The sequence below is a fragment of the Hesperophylax consimilis genome, chromosome 8 (assembly GCF_061612785.1).
Source record: "Hesperophylax consimilis isolate HC1 chromosome 8, BYU_Hcon_1.0, whole genome shotgun sequence".
NCBI lineage: Eukaryota > Metazoa > Arthropoda > Insecta > Trichoptera > Limnephilidae > Hesperophylax > Hesperophylax consimilis.
In genome coordinates, this window is record NC_142843.1 from 26,989,643 (window position 1) to 27,009,585 (window position 19,943).

A 19,943-nucleotide genomic window follows, 5' to 3' on the forward strand; every position below is an offset into this window, starting at 1 on the left:
ACATCAGGAAAAAGCCAGAATAACAAAAATCCAAAGTTTAAAGGTTATTAATTATGGCAATAAGTTTATAGAAGATCATAAATGAGCGGATTCCATTGTTAATTCTAAATTTTCATTACTTAAGTATGCATGTATTGTACAGTGTGTGTGTTTTTTTTTGAGTGTATATATAATGTACTATAAAACATTATGTGGATCAATAACGTCAATTGTGTAGTAAATCACGTGTATTTGCGTTTGATTGGGTTAGCGCAGGAAATGCTTGTTCCTCTTAATGGCACGTTTGTTGGAAATGATATTATATTTCACGACCACCGCTTTGTCATCGTCAAAAATTATAGGTGGACTGTGTGACGTACCTACTCATCATTCATTTCTCTTCGACAATGGTTGGAAATCGGCACGCCTTGGTGCCTAACTGCGGGTTCTGTACAGACAACGGAAGTGTGGGCGAGGAGTGCGTCCTGCCGCACGGAATACCAAATAACTATATTCATTTCGGAATCAGGAAACAGACCCTGGCAACTTATAATATATCCGATCGGAACATGACCATTTTACTAATTATCCCATAATTGTGGCATCGAAATGACTGATGGTCGTTCCTGACATTAATCAAAAGCAGAATGGAACGGCCGAACCGTAATGATGGCCGGCGATTTGAAACAGATTTGGCAACAACGCAAAATCGCAGAATAGACGTGACATCCAATAAAAGGCGTGTACAAGTTAACTAGGGTGGGCCGTCAAAACTTCTCTTCTTAATTTAAAAGTTGCCCAATCGAACATTCAAAGTATTTAAATTATATATTTTATGTTGCTTTTGGCCACCAGGGATCATAGTTTTCAAAATCATCAATTTTATTTTGTTTTACTACCTACCAAGTTCAATAATTATTTACAGATAAAACAGAAATGTTTATCATATATTTGTTCGGTACATACATTAGGATGCATTTTTGCAAGGGTGACTTTTGATAGCAGAAGACTATTAAAGATTATGAAAAAAACACGGTGAAAACTTGTTTGTAACAATCGAGACATCAAAACTTCCGAAGCTTAAATATTGTGCAGAAAAATTTCAAAATTCAATAATTTCTCGCAAAATAATTCCAATAATTTGCCCAAATCTTAAAAAAAATCTATTGATTTTTTTTAAATTTCTTTATTGGATGTACAATTACAATTTATGTATATTAGAATTTTATTGTTTTTTTTTTAAATTTCGGAAACAGAATCGTAAAACACCTTTTTTATGAGCAAACGCTCGTGTTAAAAAAGTGGAGAAACGTAATTAATTACTATTTTAACAAATTATTATTTTAACCCTTAAATGCATACTGTTGCAAAACTGCAACATACCGTTCAAACCACCTTTAACTCTTTGGTGTATACTTAATGCATGCCGTTTTATGCCGAATTATCAAGTTCACGGTAATATATTTTATCGAGTGGCATCACCTTTTTTTCAAAATTTTTTGTCAAATGTCACTTTTTCTTTAACCTTTCCTCATCTGTGATGTGTATTTACTACACATTGCTTCTAATAACTTTAATAACTCTATAAATATAATAAATTCTGGGTTCAGATTTTAGGTATTCCTCCGTTATACATTTATGCACTGAATTAAAAAATAATATATTACATAGTTTTCAAATTCAACTAAAAATCAGAGTTTTTTGTTAAAAATCGGGAACAAATACACCAATACAATCAACCGTGTGATACTAAATACGCGAAGAGTGTGCGAGGAAATGATACGCTACTGATGTCCTGCTTTAATTTGCTATGCGGTAACATGAGACATCCACACTTCTGCAGTTGTAGTTTTTGATTTAGACCATCGATACCTACGACCGCACAGCTGTGTTTGTGCCAGCTGCCAGCTGCGCCGCTACTCGCTAGTCAGTTGGCCGCAGTTGGCCGCGAACCGTCGTTAGATGTGGACCCCTCGCACGTTTCTTTAGCATCTGCCGATGGTTTTTTCATGTTTTCAGCAATTAAATTACAATTATTATCACTTTTGATATAAAATATAATAAACATAATCGATTAGCTATGAATATTCATATTTTTCCGATATTAAATCGCTTATTTTGAGATGTGTATTGACTACACAGCACCGTAACGCGTGTATTTTTTTAGCACAGTAAGGGAAAGGTTAACAAAGTGAAGATTCTCGAAAATTGGTTGGAGGTTAGAATTACAGTTTTGTTTTGCTGTTATTATTTTGATTTTCTTAGGTAAGTAGATACAATAATACAATACTTATATGTAATAACTCGTATTTTTCCGGTACACTTATTAGTTTTGAGAAATTTTTTTAGGTTTTTTATTTTTTTTTCATAAGTAAATTGTTCATATTAATTTTTATTAAATACATGGTGTTGTAAACCTGCAACAATTTTTTTTTAATCAAATATCATTAAAAAATTACAAAAAAATAAAATTCTTTATATTTCCTTGCATATGCATGTAAATATCTACAAAATATTTTTTTTTCCAGAAAAATTAATAAATCATGCATTTAAGGGTTAAGCAAATAAAAATAAAATAAAATTTACAAACAATTGTTGAGAAAAATTAATAGAAAAAAAGAAGAGAAAAAAAAGAATTTTTCGCATAGTGCGTTCTGTAGGTTTTCAAATAGACAAAAAAACATTTAAACTATGTACTGGTTTAGGATGTAATTTATGATATAAATAGAGTTTTCGCTGTAATAATAATTTCAAACTTGGGATAGTCAAACAAAAAGAGATCAATGTTGAAAACTTTTGAGATCTAATCATAAATTATTTCAGTGGTTTTCAAAGTGGGGGTCGCGGTGCAACCCTTGGGGATGCGACAAAGCAATGAGTAAAATTAAAAAAACATGGTTTTTAAACTTTATTATAACAAGCAAACAATGGGTATAATTCTATAGAAGTAGGTCAGTAACAGAAATAAAAATTGTACCGAAGTAATGAAAGTTAATGCGCTTCTTTTTCTTCAATTGGTTTATCGAACCTCGGCATGTGTTCGAGACACAGTGTGAGTGTGAGGTTATTTTCCAATTTTAGTTTGTTTTGTAAATTTCGTTTTTATCTCAACCATGGAAGAAAAGTACGCTTGTGCAAAGTCTGATATTTATAAGAAGTGCACACCATTTAACACATTAAAAGGCTGGGGGGCACGTAGAGGTGATTAAAAGGAGGTCGCGAACCCTGACGTATAAAAATTCGAAGGGAAAAGTCGGACGGCCCACCCTAGTGCACATTGTTCTACAAAGACAGTTCGACGGCAGCGACTTAGTTGGGGCTCATTGGCTTTTACCGGTTCCGGGAAAGGTTTTAAGCAGATCCCTGTTCAAACGCATTACATGAGACGGCTTGAACAGGCCGGACAGGGGATTATTGACAGCGTTCATAACATTAACCAGAACATGTTCGACATTAAATGAGAACAAGACATGGTCAAATGGTTATCCAAATTTATAATACTGTTAGCAGATATCATATTAAATTATATCTTAAATAATTATCTGAAAATATTTGCATGGGCTACTAAATCTCTTCAACGACGAGTTCCGGCAGCGTTATTTTCTGTCTGCTATCCTAAATGATCAGAAAATCGGTGAGTGAAATGTTTACGTATGTTTCTGTCTAGAATTCATAGGTCGACGCAACTCTTTTCAGCTTGACAAGTCATTTCCATCATTAGCTATGGAGCTTTGAAATATGCATTTAACTGTAAAAAAAATACAAGCTTCCATATTGAATCATACTTTTTTAAATTTTCACAAAGGATTCAAATGTAATAATACCGGATCAGATTTGTATTCTTTATGCAATTGATTCAATACATTCCTACATACATGTTTAAGGCGAAGCTTAATGCCAAATCACTATTTTGATTCATCTTTATAACGAATTGGGGTACATTAGGAATATCAAAAAATATGCTTTAGATAAATTGAAAGTTTTCCTAGCGTTTCGCTTGAGAAAAATACAAATAAAAAATAAATTACTCAATAAAAAAATATAAATGTATACTACTAAAAAAAATTTTTTTTCAACAGAAATGTATGAACGCTTAAAGGAAACAACTTTAAAAAAAATACAGTATTATGGCTAAGATTATCTGTGACAGTTTCACTTGATTAACTTTTTTGCTTTCTTATAAAATTATTTACAAAATAAATAACAACCAGTTTTAATGCCTATTACCTACAATATAAGGTATACCAAGAATATACACATTTTTGGCTTGTAGCTTCCTCTTAAAGCTTTTTCAGTATAATTTAAGATTCCTAATCCCTAGTAAGACACGTAGGTATCGTGCATAATATATATACACGTATTATTATAACACGTGTATTCAAGCCGTTTATACACGTATTCCCAGCATTCATATTTTATTAAAATATTTCAGCAGCAGTGTTCGTATAAGCGAGATCAACTCCGAGAAATATTTCTACCTCACAAAATTAATATGAACGAATCCATAATAGAATTTTATTTATTACTTGGAAGTAATGCACACAATGCCCCGTAAAGAACGAGCTTGCTCTATGCAGCCTTAATGCACTTATTAACTTTGTTACTAGTTTCAATTGAAAGTTTATGAAACTCGCACAATACCTTCGGGTTTTCTTGGAAAACTTGTTATTTCCACAAAGATTTTAACGGGATACATGAAAGGAATAATAAGGGCATAGAAAAATATTAAAAGTAACCAAATATAAACATAATTTTATTGAAACCACTTTATTTTAATACATTGCTTTACCGGTCTCGGAGGTGCCCTTCCTTCATCAGTATAATATAAAATACTAAATTAACAGTAAATTGCCATTCGAAATGATAATATCTTATAACTATCACTTTTTATAAGAAACTCTAGGACTTAGGTTAGGACTCTCTGGCGCTAAAACATAGCAAAATTACTAATATTGAATGTTGCTAATTTATTAAATATCTCTTCAAAATTATTCGTAATCCTGTTAAAAACCGATTTGCAACACGAGTTCATAAAAATTCTAATAATTTTCGCATTTCGCCATCATATACTATCAAGGCAGCGCCCTTGGGGTGATCAACCAAATATGATTATTAAATGTTGCATGGTGCATGAACGCGTGTTCCGATATATTAGCAACGTACAAAAAGTTTATCAGGAAACGGCCTGCAATCACGCTTTTAACAGAATTATCATTAAATTAGCAGGTTCCATAATAACTCCTCAAAATGACAATTCAACACACCTATTAAAAGTGCTAAAAAGTTATGAAAAGTGATAAAACAAAAACTAGGTTAAATAGTTACATATAGAATCATCCTTCCCAGGAACCGGAGTCGTGTATAACCTAGTTTTTGTTTTATCACTTTTCATAACTTTATAACACTTTTTATAGGTGTGTTGAATAGTCATTTTGATGAGTAAGTTATCCGTTCACCAAATTAGCAATACTCATTTTTCTCCGTGTCTTTTGTAAATTGGCGATATTAATTTTCTTTCAAATCGGTACAGATTACAGTTCTATGGGCTATTTAATCAATGCCACTGTAAGATAACGATCTGTCTGTTTGATTAAAGGATTACAAATAAACAAAAATTAGTTTAAACTTACTGTTGCTTTTAATTCAATTAGGGTCAAATGCCGTCGCAGTGATGATGATGTAAACATTGAATAACGAATTTATTTCGGTAATAAATCATACACCCAAATCCATAAATAATTACAGATTTGTGTATCAAGGAACAAACTAACGTGTGTATAAAGATCGTTAGTATTTTTCAATAGAAAAAATGTTTTAAAAAAATTGTTACGTTTTAAACCACTAATCAAAATAATATCCGGCGCGCTACAAAGGTTAATTACGAGTGATTATCGTAGATTATATTTGTAGAGAGAAACGTCGTATATAATATTATTTGCATTACATCGGTGACCGGTCGCAAATAAATGCACGTTAGGAAGCGTAATAGTATTTATATATCTAGGATTTGAATTTATACTTATTTAATTTTACCGGAATAAAACTTAGATTTTATTCAGGAACTAAAAAAAATCAACCCCTTAAAAAGTTATTTAAAGTCATCAAAAGCTATCAAAATAACTAACCTAACCAAACCTGCGAAACTTATTTAGCCTAGTTTTGGTTTTATTATTTTTATGACAATTTTTAAAGGTGTGTTGAATTGTCATCGTGTTTAGTTGTCCGGTTACCAGAATATTCATAGGACAAGAAAATTGGTAAACAGAATAGGAAAATACACCATTCCTGGGTAATCCTTGTCATTAAAATTGTGCCTACTTAGAAATCCGGCTAAAAGCTCTGATGTATTCATTAACAAAAAATATCGACGGTGGTAATCCATCTCGCTTTTTTTGCAAATAACGTATAGTATGCAGTTAATATAGAGAGAGAGAGGTATAAACGGATCTCTTAGCGGTAGAATCATAAATGACAATGTGTAATCTTGTACGTAATTCTTAACTTCTGGCCAAGCAGTAGATACTTTGGGTTTTTACACTAGAGAAAAAGACATTCATACTTTCTAATTTAAATTACCCATAGCGTAAACATTGTTGTGGGTAACTCACATGGTATTTTTTTTATTATTTATTAACTAGCTGTACCAAGGCACGCGTTGATGTGGCTCAGTTTGTCTGTGCAGATATAGAAAAAATAGCGCGTGTTGCATTTACAACATCATACAACAGATGGCGCTGTTTTTCGAAAAGCATGTTTGTAAGTGTCACAGATGACATCTATATAAGATAGCTGATAGGTAAATAAAAACACACATGTATTCGAATGCAACGTTGTGACAAAATCTCAAAGTAATTGGTGAAGAACTTTCTGAGATTTAAGATTTTGAACAAACTAACATTTACATTTTTATTTATATAGATAACAAAATACATTAAATTTAAATATGTATCGGAATTAATATAACATTATCTTCCGGTCTACCAATAAATATTTCAACAGAAGTTGCTGAGGACGCAAAATCAATTTTAACTTGCAAAGTTGCATGCCGGGAGCGCAGAAATAACGAGGTATGGTTTACCGGGGGCGCGGTGGACCGGAACTTTGCGAGACCCTTTGCGCGAGAATAACACCGCTTCTCGTTCCCTGCTGTCAGCGTCTATGTTACTCTTACTTCTGTAAACCTGGTGATTACACTTTATCGCTATGGGGAGATTCGATAGGAAATGCGATGCGGTCAAAGTGACAACTTAGATCATTGAACCTGAAAAATTATTGTTTTAAATCGATAAAGTGATTATTTTGTATAAAACAATATTTATTTGATGTTATTGACACAATTCAGTGACAGTGTTATCATATCATATGAATTATTATGAAAATGAAATGAACATTTAGGTTTGCTTATTTTATTATTGATAAAAAATGGTAAAATTATGAAGACAAAATCAATACAAAATATTTCACTAAAAATTTTGTGTTCCAGAAAGGATACCTACAATAATTAGTATAGTGAACTAAAAAAAAATTTAATCATAATAAATATTACAATGGAATTCGACTACGAATAAATTATCAGTTCCTATGTAAAGTTATTGCTCAATTCTAAAAAAATATTTTGTTAAGATAAATTCCATTTATTTCCAAACCCAAAACGGGTTTTCTTAGTACCCATCCTACCCCAGCTAACCACATCTCACGAAAAGTGTTTGGCAAACCGATGGTAATCTCTTCTTTCTCAAGAACAGTTAAATCTCTTCGCGAATACACTTCCGTTGAATTAACTACAGGTACAATACTATGTTGTAAAGTGATCACGAATGGTTCATTGTACGAGAAATCAATGTAAAAATAACGAGTATTAACTTGTTTACCATAATAATAATGTTTTAACGTCTTCTTCATCAAGAAATATAGTCTCAGTCAGTGAGATACGAACAGTCAATTACTGATAAACAGGTCAAATATTTATCTGAAAAGTTGACATGAAAACAATGATTATGGCTCATAAACGCCATTATATTTTTGAATACGAATAACAAATAATAATATTGTTCATTTTACAGTTTGCCGATACTTTTTGCATTCGGTTGATAAACTATCCGTTGATTAGCAAAAAAAATGGCGAAACAGATATAATTTGCATAGAAGATTATTACGAGGTCATTAACTGAGGTAAAAAGTGAACTGATTTATCTTTTGGGAATCGCAAGAAAGTCTTCCAAGCGAGATGAAAAACAATATAATTTAGTAGAGATTTGTTACTTTGGAGGAAGATTGACGACTTATCAAAACATGCTGCTAATTTAAAGAAAACTCAATTTATAATATACAAAATTCCAAAAAGCATCACATCAAATATAATTTTGAAGTGTAAAAAAATATAGCTTTGATATTATTATTTTATCACATACTTAATTGACGGTAAAACACAGGTTTTCATAATAAGAATACTTGGGATTCCTGGCAAATGTTCAGAGGCTGAAAATATTTTTTTCAGATAATCATCAGAAATGGGACGCGAAAAGAAGGCTGTATTTTTATCTATCTCTATATGTATCCACATTAAACTAATGGATAAGCATTCCCATAAGAAGGGTTTTATGATATCACATACAAAAATACGAATGGGAAAACATTTAACCTTTGATATCCCATGTATTAGAACACCGTCACATTCAAGCATATATAGTCCTATACCGTAAGCGTCGCGACCGTTAAGTTATTTATATTTTTCATCAAACTATGGCACAAAATAACATTATTTATATTTTTCATCAAACTATGGCACAAATATATATATAATATCGTAGCCTGGATAAAAAATCAAGATATTCACTTTATTCAAAAGATTATAATTCCAAAACAAACATAACCAAAATATAATAAGTAAATTAAATATTATACACGTTCTTCAAGAATTATCCACAAATACATACACTCACATATAAAAGTGTGTTTTCATGTTTCAATATGTCTATGAAAAAAAAAAAAAAATTATATTAACTCCACACAGGAGGCCCTGAAGAAAATAATTTCCCTCAGGGCCATTGTCATCTTTGGGGATGCTGTGTGGAGGGTCTTTTTGTGGAGAGGAAGGAGTGAAAATGGGTCTTGAAGAGTCCCATGTTGTAGGAGGGAGGAAACACAGAGGCCGGCAGTTCGTTCCATAGCCGAGCTGTGAACTTAAGAACGAATCGTAGAAGCGACCCGTTCTCATGTGACAAATGTCAACCGTGTACAAATGTTGGGCGCGCGTTTGGCGCGTATCCCGACTACGCACCGGTGCCGAAGGGATCAATGACGATAGTTCCTCAGAGCATCTTCCATTGTAATACCGATAGAACAACAATAATAACTTTCTACCACAACACATAAATACCTGTCACCCTTAATCACAAACACGTTAACACTTCAGCACAGGTTTTCCTAGTGAGGTGCTCACGTTACATATAATATCACACACACACAGTTTTACCTAAATCAACGTATGTTCTTCATTTTTTATACCTTTTTTCTGTACTTTTTTCTCTGTACTGCAATATAAACCACTGTAATAATTTGTAAAACGTGTATTCAAGAATAGACATAAATAAATAAATAACATTATTTATATTTTTCATCAAACTATGGTACAAAATAACATTATTAATGATTTTTATTCTAACTTTATAAATTGTAAACAAGACAAAAGCAATATGATTGTTTGATAATGTCGATCGGGAAAAGCGGGTATTAAAGCAATTAATTTGTAATAGTGACAAAGACAAAAATTATAAGAATTATTAAAAAGAATTTTCGCCATCAAAAGTTTATAGGATGCATTGTTATCGACAACGAGTCTATCTTCTGAGTTTCAGCTCGATCGGATGCCGGAAAGTGGGTTAATATCCATTTCCAATATTTGAATTCTTTTACGTAACAAAAGTGAAATTCAAATAGATGTATTGGAAAATATATTTCCCAATTTGTTTTCCCTCGTCGTGGTTACCGCATAATTGACTTTATTAAAAGCTCCAACATTCAATTATTTCATGACTATTTAATTAGACTTTAAATTATAAAAACACATTAAAAAGTCATTAAATTTGAACAGCCGTCACCCAGAAATACATTCAAAATAATTGATTAAACTTGGAATTAAATTCAATTATTCATATAAACAATTTTCAAGTGTTAATAATAATTATTATTACCTGAAAAAAAAATATAGCTTTGAACCCCGAATTCAAGAAGTTTTTACTGCAGCTTCGAAACAGATTTTAGCTTTAAAATGAAGAAACATTATTACTTTTATATTGAGGGTGGAAAATTGGGTTTCTTTATCGATAATATATTTTTCCAATTTATTATATTTCCAAGTAAAATTGTTGCTCCAAATTGATTGAATCCATAGATTTTGGTGTGGAAGCACAAACAATTCAGAAGAACCATTTTCCATGGTGCCTATTTGATTTGAAAAAGAATCCTTACTAATGTTTTTGGCATTCGCATAATAAATCATAGAATTCTAAAGAAGATGTTTTGATGAAAATTGTATAAAACATACAACACTTTTTGTGTAATACATTAGTTAATAGATTGAAAATCGTCACTAATGTGAAGTTTTATAAAACGGCGCTGTAGATTGGTGTATATGGTCGTGGGAAAAAAAATAATACGAAGATAAGCTAACTTGTTGAAGAATTAAGCCTTACGCAAGCACATTTCCAAAAAAATGACTGACCAGTTTTGTGAATTTTGTCATTGACTGTTGGTACCTTTAATTCGCGGCGAGAACTTGATCGATATTTCGAAATAAGGTTTGATTGAGGTTACTCAATGTTTTATACGTGAGAAAATTTTAATTTCCGTATATTTTCACCTGTCACCATAGACGGGCTTTCAACTAGCACATTTACGAGGTGGAACTCAGATGATGTCAAAAAACACTGTTTTAATGATAGCCATCGATCTTCTTTCGGTGATTTCACAATAATCACTGTCCGTGAAGCAAGTCAACGGGATTAAAATAATTCTCTGTTAATAAATTGGGAAAAATCAACGTAGCACGTCATCACATAGGTACTTAGATATTCTAGATTCGTGATTCTTTCCTAGCGTCTTATGCTACGTGAACATTTGAGAAAGACGGGCCTCGACTTATAGGAAAGGAACGAAGCAACATCAAATGGTGCGAAACGCCGTTTGAGATTGCTTCGTTCTTTTCCCATAATTCGAGGCTCGCGTTTCAGTTCTCAAATGTATACGCAGAATTATAATAAATACAAAATTGAAAACATCTAGAAAACATCTACGAGTAATCTTCGTTGTCGAATCAATTATTGATTAGTTTCCCCGCCCGTGAGTCAAACATGAAATCTATGCCAAGCGATGTACAATTGATTATGATGCCCAGATGAAACAAGATGATAAATGATTCACTGAAACATATACATGTATAAAAATTTAGGAAACACTTATTTGATAATTATTCATAAATCTGACAAACTGATCGTAAAATTTAAATTTAAAGAATTCACCCATAAAACATTCGCGACTTTGTGAACGTATTAAAAGATATCATAATTCGAATCGTGCTTCATCAGTGAAGATATAAAATGACGAAGTTAGGGCTGCACCGAAACCAGTTTGTAAATAAATTAGCATACACAAAACTACAGCGAACACAATTCGATCAATCAAAAACTTACTAATAACCAAAACATAAAACAACTATGTATGTAGATCAAGCCCCCGGCGTTGCCCGGGCTTTACACAGTTTTTCGTAATCAGTCATAGATAGTAATTTTTGAACGTCAAGTGTGCAAATGCGAATTCTGCTTTAAGGGATGGGAAAATATGGAGTGGGTCATTCCTCTTGTTTCAAGTCAAGTGCCCAAAATTTAAGAAAGGAATAAAACTGTAGATTTGAATAAACAACAAAGCTCGCCACATACACTCTAAGATATAGAAGATAGCAGATATGTTTTCAATAGACTTTCACGAACATATATCCCTCAAATTTAAATTTAAAATTTAAGTATCGTACTAGGGGGGGGGGAGACTAGAACTTTAATCGAAAGTAGCACATCCTTACACACATGTTTGTATGTAAATTAAATTCCATAGAAAATAACTCGACAATGAATCTCTCGTCCAATTCGTTTTCTAAGCACGTCAAAAACAGGAAACGTGACGTGAAGCAAAACGTTAAAGGAAAATGCTTATTTAATGTTATCATTATCATGCTCATAACAATGCCCGGTTCAACGGCTAATAAAGCAACAACGAAACGCAAAAGGAAAAATATATCTTTAATACAAAATTTTGAACAAGAAAAAGTTTCACAGTTATTCGTGTTTGGCTTGCGTTGGAGGATTCTCGCTGTGAAAAAAATTAAGAATTTCTCAAGAATCAGACACATGTTTAAATTTGTATTGTAATTTAACATCGCTTTATGACACGTGATTTAAGATTCACAAGGTCAGCATGACTTATGGGTGTTGTTTCTTCTCACTGTTGAGTCACTGATGAACGGTCTTGCAGAGCCCATCATAAAGGCAAATACTGTATCTTGTTAACACCCGTTGAATTCTAGGAAATATCACAAACCCAGGTAACAAGAAATGTTTAGTTAATCTGTGATCCTGTTAGTGCGCAAAGGGTATTTATGGGAAGGCCAAACGATTAAACAACACAAAAGACAACCAATATAGATAATATACATAACAATATGTAAAATTCACAGCGAATGCAATCCAACACGTTTTGCGGTCATCTTGTTTGTCGATTCTACCTTTAAAAAGATCGGCACTAAAGCTGGTTAGTTAAACGAGATGTTGAGTATGTATTGCAATAGTAACAATGCTTTTACGAATCTCACATAAATTCGGTGCGATGATTTCGAGTTAAGTCTGGCTGTAAAATACACTGGTTTCACAACCGATCCAGCTATGCGGTACAAGGCCAAACAGATCTCGACGACCAAGAATTCTGTACCTGCTTACATCACGACATTAAATCCGTGCAATAATTTCAATGAAATAAAATAAACCGATCATTTAAGAACGGTTGAGGTTATACGTAAATCTGTAACATTCAAATCACACAGAAGTTATTAATCAAGACAGTGGCTTAATTACAAATGATAAATTGTTAATGGACAGAAATTCCGTTTTGCATTATTCGATGGCTCGAGTACCGTAAATTGATAATCATAGATTATATTAGCTAATTAAAATCGACGGATGGCCTACGCTCTTGGCGATAGACTGGGCTGATAGCTGCATGTATGTCAATCAATATGAATACAGTGTCTTTGTATAGGACGTTGATAGCATTTTAATATGACAGGACGGCGCGCGTTGGAACGCACTAAACTCAAAGGGGCCGGACACTAGTGCCCTATGAATGAACAAATAATTAAATTAAATAAAACGTTACAAATTAAGTAGTAACGTAATCAACTACTCAAATTCACCCGAACAAAACAGTAAACACGAAATCTTAACGAGGTACACGAAATTTCTCAACACGGCAATTGTTAGAATATCTGCGGCATTTTACGCAACGTAGAACAAAGAGGAACACACCCAACTAATCCATATACATTATACTGCATGTGCAACAAATTTTCGAAAACAATAGGTGTCACAGTTTGGTTCAGCTTATCAATTCTAATCCAATCGGCTTCAAATATTGCGAGGGGCTTATGAACTTCCACATTTTTGTTTTGTTTAAAAACGAGAGATTATTTATAGGCAGTGAGTCAGACCACAGCAGACGAAATAAACTTCCAGTTGATGTGCTACCGCGGATAGCCGAATGATGATCGTAACATACGTACAATTAAAATATGTCAAAATGAGTCATTTCGAAACCACACTAGCAAGAAAAGACGCATTGGGCCTTCCTTGAACCCCATAAAATGAAAACAGAAATGAATAGACATCTGATATCAACAACCGAACCAAAATTAGAAGCAGTAGGTATTACCTGATGAATTTGATTGCAAAATATAATATATGTTTGCTTAACTAGATGTTCTAATCGTGTATTTTATTCTAAACTGACCTATTGTGTTGTTAGATAATATCAAAGCCTCTATTGTGAATCACAAATGTGAGAACAAAAAAACTGTCTTGAGCCTGGAATATCGCAATTTTTTACACTAACACAGTGAGTATAAGATATTTTTTTTCTGATTTAATAAAGCAGAATGTGTATCATCGTCATAAAGAGAGTTCTGAAACAAAGGATCACGTTCATTGGTCAAATGCTTTCTACATGTAGTTTTATATTAGTGATGGACGAACCGGTGGATGCAATCTGTTAGCCAAGTTGATGATAGTTGTAAAATTAATTTGTGGCTTTATTTTGATTATATATATATATATGAAATACTTTGTTTTCAGCACTTTTAATCAATCGTATAAATATATTTATTTTTATTCGTTAATATTCATTATCCTGACGAAGAAGTCATTATTTGCTTTGAAACATGTAGATTATTATTGATTAAAAGTTGTGAAAACAAAGTATTTCATTTATATGTAAAGATAATAGTTTGTCTAGTTAAATTATTAAATTTATATAAGATAGAGCATTGTAGAAATATATTATATTTTTGTTCAGCACTGTTTAGGTGATTTTTCACGAAAACGACGCTATACAAATCATCCAAATATTATTATTACTAAAAGTAACTTAAGACATGATGTGTTGAATTTTAATTACTGTTTGTGACATTTAAACGCCACGGTCGTGATTCTAGAGATTTGGGTGTGTTGACTACTCATATACACGCATTATTGTATAACTAGTGTTGGAATAATGTAATTTATAGATTAAATTCTTAGTATTCGCACTAGCTTTAGCATGTAATAATGTGTTCGCTTCACTAATCACTCTATTCAGTGAATCAAAATTCTGACGGGCGTGGCTGTATCCAACTTCTCAATTGAAATATGCGTGAGGCGGCATAGGGCGGGGTGGTTTAATCCCAGGCAGAAGGTTCACCTGATGCCCCCGCGAGGGCGGCGCAGGCGAATTATTATTCTGCCCACGTGGCGCGCGAAACACGTGGCCGACGCGAAACACGCGACAGCCTAGCCTGCTGTAAGGGCGGCCTTTGCGGACGAGAATTTGAAAATTCAAACAGGCGCTTGGCTTACTTACTGACTTACTTTACTTACGGCCAAAGGTCGGAGAGAGATAGAAATCAGTACCACGTCCGATTCAAGGTAAGCAGTCGTGAACACCGAGGATAAAGCTTTAATTTACACTTCATTCACAATGGTCTTGATACATATATATTTAGAGCAAATTAACAGAAATAATTAAAAGATTTACGATAAACTCCGTATGATTCGAGTGTTGTAGTCAGAACGTTAAATGTAATTGACGTTATTCCGCGTTGAAACGGGCTTAAAGCACGTATTTGATTCCTAGAGGGCTCAAGCGTTAATTAATCTTAATTCTCAATAATTGAAGGTACTTTCCAGAGCAATTGCTTAATTAAGCAGCTGCTTAGAAGGCTCAGCAAAATAATTATAAAAAATAACAAAATTAAGTATGTTACAAAGTTCCGAGCATTGGGAAAAAGAAACAATTTACAATAATTATAATTGATGTGAAAATATGCATACCTACGTAAGCATAGTCAATCTAGGTGAAAACCTATTTGAGTTCTAGTTCTAATCCACAGTAACTAAATTATATTGTTTGCATACAATAATATAATAAATAAATAATTTCACAGAACCGAAACATCTGTAAATACAAATTATAGCGTAATTTATCAAGTCTCGTGTAAAAGAGTTTTTTTATTATTTTTTTACAAAGAAAGACAAACATTCCCGGGTTACTAATAACCTGACAATATTTGAAAATCTCCTACTACCACCACAGGAAGCTGAAAATGTTGCTTGTGTTATGATGGAGGACTTAGCCAGCCGAGGAATTGAACACAATACGCTTGGGTGGGACACAAACGCGATATCAACTCGGCCACCGACCGGTAACAGAACGGTAGAAAGAAGGCTTGATACCATGAAGTGATATTTCACAAGAAAAACAAAAATATTATAAAAATAGCCAAGTATTACTATCATCTCGTCATATTACCATGACAACCGCTAGATCACCGTGCTTTCGACCCATCTCCAAAGGTGGTGAAACTAACGTACCAAACTGCGTAAAAAGCTACGTACTTAACTCACGCAGAAATTTTCAAATTAATACCCTCGTGCCTCTGTGGCGACAGGCCGATAGAAAACGCGTGTATAATTTTTGCGATTGTGTTGAGTACTGGAGTAAACCAAACGTAAACACGGTCATATAATAATTTTACATCTATTGAAATTAAATGGATACAAATTGCCCAAATCGCCACCATAATCCCGCCGCCAGGGAACCACTTATAAACCAAATCGGTGAATTGCGTGCAAGTCGTTTTGGTGCAACTTACGCGGAGTGGACGTGGAAGGGTTAAATTGAATCATTATCAGGCGATCAAATATTTGATTTATTATTTTTAAATAAACACTTCAAAGCCGCGGCTGGGATTTTGGAAACCCGTTAGAATATTCAAACAAAAAAGTTGTTTTTATCAATGTTTAGTATGGGTAAAATTCGTGTTGCTTTGAGCTTTAGGTCAGGGTCGGCGAAAAATAACAATGTACAATAATAATTTTAGACACACTAAAAACGTAAATGGCCGGCAGTCAGGAAAGCTGTGAGGAAGATATAATAATTAAGGTACATAAAATGAAGGAAATAACAGCAAAACAACGGAAACTTAAATTTACATGGTACAAAATAACGGCTAAACGACGTGATGTATTTTTTATACGTATAAATTGGTTTGAAAAAAGTATGAAAAGTCAAAATAACATAATAAAGCGGGTTAATTAAATACGATAAGGTTCTGTTGCGCTTTGTATTAATTTATATCTACACTAGAGAGTACACCATTTGCATCCTACAATGTAGTAGCAATGCCAAGTTTACGAAGTTTGCATTGAATAATCCAAACATAGAATGGATCGAATATTCAAACCGAATACATATCCTACCACCACGTAGTATACTATTTCTGTAACGCGACAAGCATTACGAAGAAACTATGGGAGTTGTCCACGTTGGATTGTTGGATACAACATAAAGATAGTTTAATCGGGTGTATTAGAGAAAACCTTCGATCTATCGAAGATGCGAAACGTAATGCGATATTGTAGTATAGCAGAATATGCTTGCTATTCTAGGTTCGTGGAACCTACCTACTTAATCAAGTTAAATTCTAAATAACGTTTTATCTATCGGCTGTTCTCTGACTTGTTGCACCACATATATTGCGTTTCGTTATGTTATAATTTAAACTAATAATAATAATGATTGGATTATTTATATAGCGCCGTTTTCGTGAGAAAATCACCTCAAGGGCGCTTAACAACTTAATTTATGCATTGATCACTTAGACTTTATTACTTTTGGTTTATAACTAAGTTTCATAGATAGAGAGAGACTTATAACTAAGACTAATGTCGAGTGATTTACAACTAAGACTTTTAACTAATGACTTAAGCTATACATATTTTTATGACCAAGTGGGCATTTACACAATACCGCTATAATACGACTTACAACTACGGCTTAAACTAGAGATTTACGACTAACATACATATTTAATTTATATTTACAAATACCGATTGTTATGATTTCTGCCCGTGGTGTCAGTTATAAAATATTATAAAAAAATTGTTTACGCGTAATAAACGGTTAATAACGGTGGAAAAAAAAAAAAAAAAAGTCGAAAAATCCCCTGGACTGAGCAATGACATACTACTGATGAAAAAAAAATAAAAAAGGTCGTCATTCTGGATACGACAAGTTGAAAAGGTGAATCTTTCGCAAATATGAAGGGAGTTTGTTCCAAGCTGTTGGGCCTGCTACTGCAAAAGCTCTGTCTTTCATTAGGCCAATATTGAGAGATTAGGGAAAGAAAAAAAGCTTACTAATTATTTATTAAATTTAATGTCGCAACTAATATAGTGTAAAAAGAAGTATTCCACTGGTCAATACATATGTTATACAGAACGCCATAGAACCACTATCTAACGAGATTACTTGTATATCGTTTGAATCGTAAAAGCAATAACGGCATCAATGCATCGGAACAATGTGCCTCTCGCGGGATAAAGGAGAATTTAATCGTGAATACGAGGGCGTTTGATAATACATGCATGCAGTCTATACCTTGTATGGTAGGATCTGATATAGTGTGATACGGACGTACATTGTAAATTATTACAGGAGATATAAAAAAAAAAACACTTTCCCTCTCCACCGTATAGCTATACCAACGTTGCAACGGCGTATTACGGAATCTTTATAAGTAAGAATATTTACGTATTGATCTTAGGTGGTATAAACAAGCTCATCCAATAAGTCGTGGTAGAGAAATTACACTTCACGTGGCATTTCATGGTTAAGAAACTTATGTGGTAGTCCAAAATGCTCCCAACCGTCTGGAGCCAGTGAGTCTACTGCATTCCTTGATGGGGTATGTTGTGAGGCCAAAGTACCTGGCTATTCAGATCTGGTCAACAAATACAGCTGAAGCCGTTCTAAGCAATGTTTCAATTCTGAATGGTGTTCTTTCACCGGGGCGATACTGAGAGTATCTCCTACTTTGGAACCTGCTGCAAATATAGAAGTAGTTAAAATAAATTTATTGAGAAAACTTACTGAAATAAATTATTGCAATTTTTTTGAAAATCTGTCAAATCAAATTATTCGTACTCCTGTTAAAAACGGGGCTAAAGGCGTTTAACGAAAAAATCGACAGATTTCCTAACAAAGTATCAGTAAAACAAAAAAATACCAATATTGACTCATATTTTATCAGGAAATGGATTTTAACAGGATTTCAATAAATCAGCCACACCTACTCATTTATCTCCGTGCGGCGGGATTTGAATCCGGATTTCGAATTTTTGAACTTTCTGAAACGGATAATCAATTTTATTGGCCTGTCTGGGGCCTACGAGTCGAAATATCCTCTAGAGTTTTCTGTTCAATGTCTTTCCCGCGTCTAAAGGGTTGTTCATCTCTCCGTCGCGGCAAAAAATCTAATAAACACGTGACATGTCTGACAGTCAAAATACATAGATTTTGAAAATTTATTTCTTTTTGCCACGAAGAATGCAATAAAGCAAAAAAATTGATTTTCACAAAAACTGGGAGTTGCTCCATTTTGCTTTTCCCATTATGTTTGGAAACATCAATCGGCTGTCAAATAATATCACATGATTGCATGACTGTCAGAACATATCTACCACGACACGTACGATGTATTTGAGCTATCAGGTATTCAGGGTCAGCACTGAACATTTGGCACAAGCATTGCCACCCGGCTTCGCCCTAGACCAGATTTCAATAATAATAATAATATTTGGATGACTTGTATAGCGCCGTTTTTGTGCAAAATCACCTCAAGGGCGCAAAAAACTCTTGAGCAATATATATATTTTTTAATATGTAAGAAATGACTCTGTGATATGAACATAGTTATGGTGTCCTTTATATACCATACACAGGAAAAAGTGCAAATTTCATGACGCCAGAGCTCACCGAATTCGAACGGTTTTATTTTTTTATGAATAAATAATAAAAAAAAATTATGTTATTTTTTGTAACAAATAGATATAATGATAGGTATACTCACTGGGATCTCCTGTGTTGAGGATTTCATTTAGACATTATTGAAATATTAAGAAAATATTAATAAATTAAATAGTGAAATAATTATAAATATATTACATGGTATTTTTTTATTCAGTTGAGTGATTTCGATTTCAGTCTATATTTGGTTTCAGTATATTATCTATTTCTAATCTTTCTACGTTTTATTTTATGTACTGAGATTTTAATGTTATAATATTGTTTTCAGTTTTGAATGAGAGTGGGATTTTGTTGTAGACTTT

General features: G+C 33.1%; 1 protein-coding gene across 14 annotated transcripts in view; it reads right to left on the bottom strand.

The window, feature by feature from the left end:
* Rbfox1 (RNA-binding Fox protein 1) overlaps positions 1 to 19,943 on the bottom strand; it is a 731,414-nt gene that overhangs the window by 184,247 nt on the left and 527,224 nt on the right. The gene's annotated exons all lie outside the window — the stretch shown is intronic.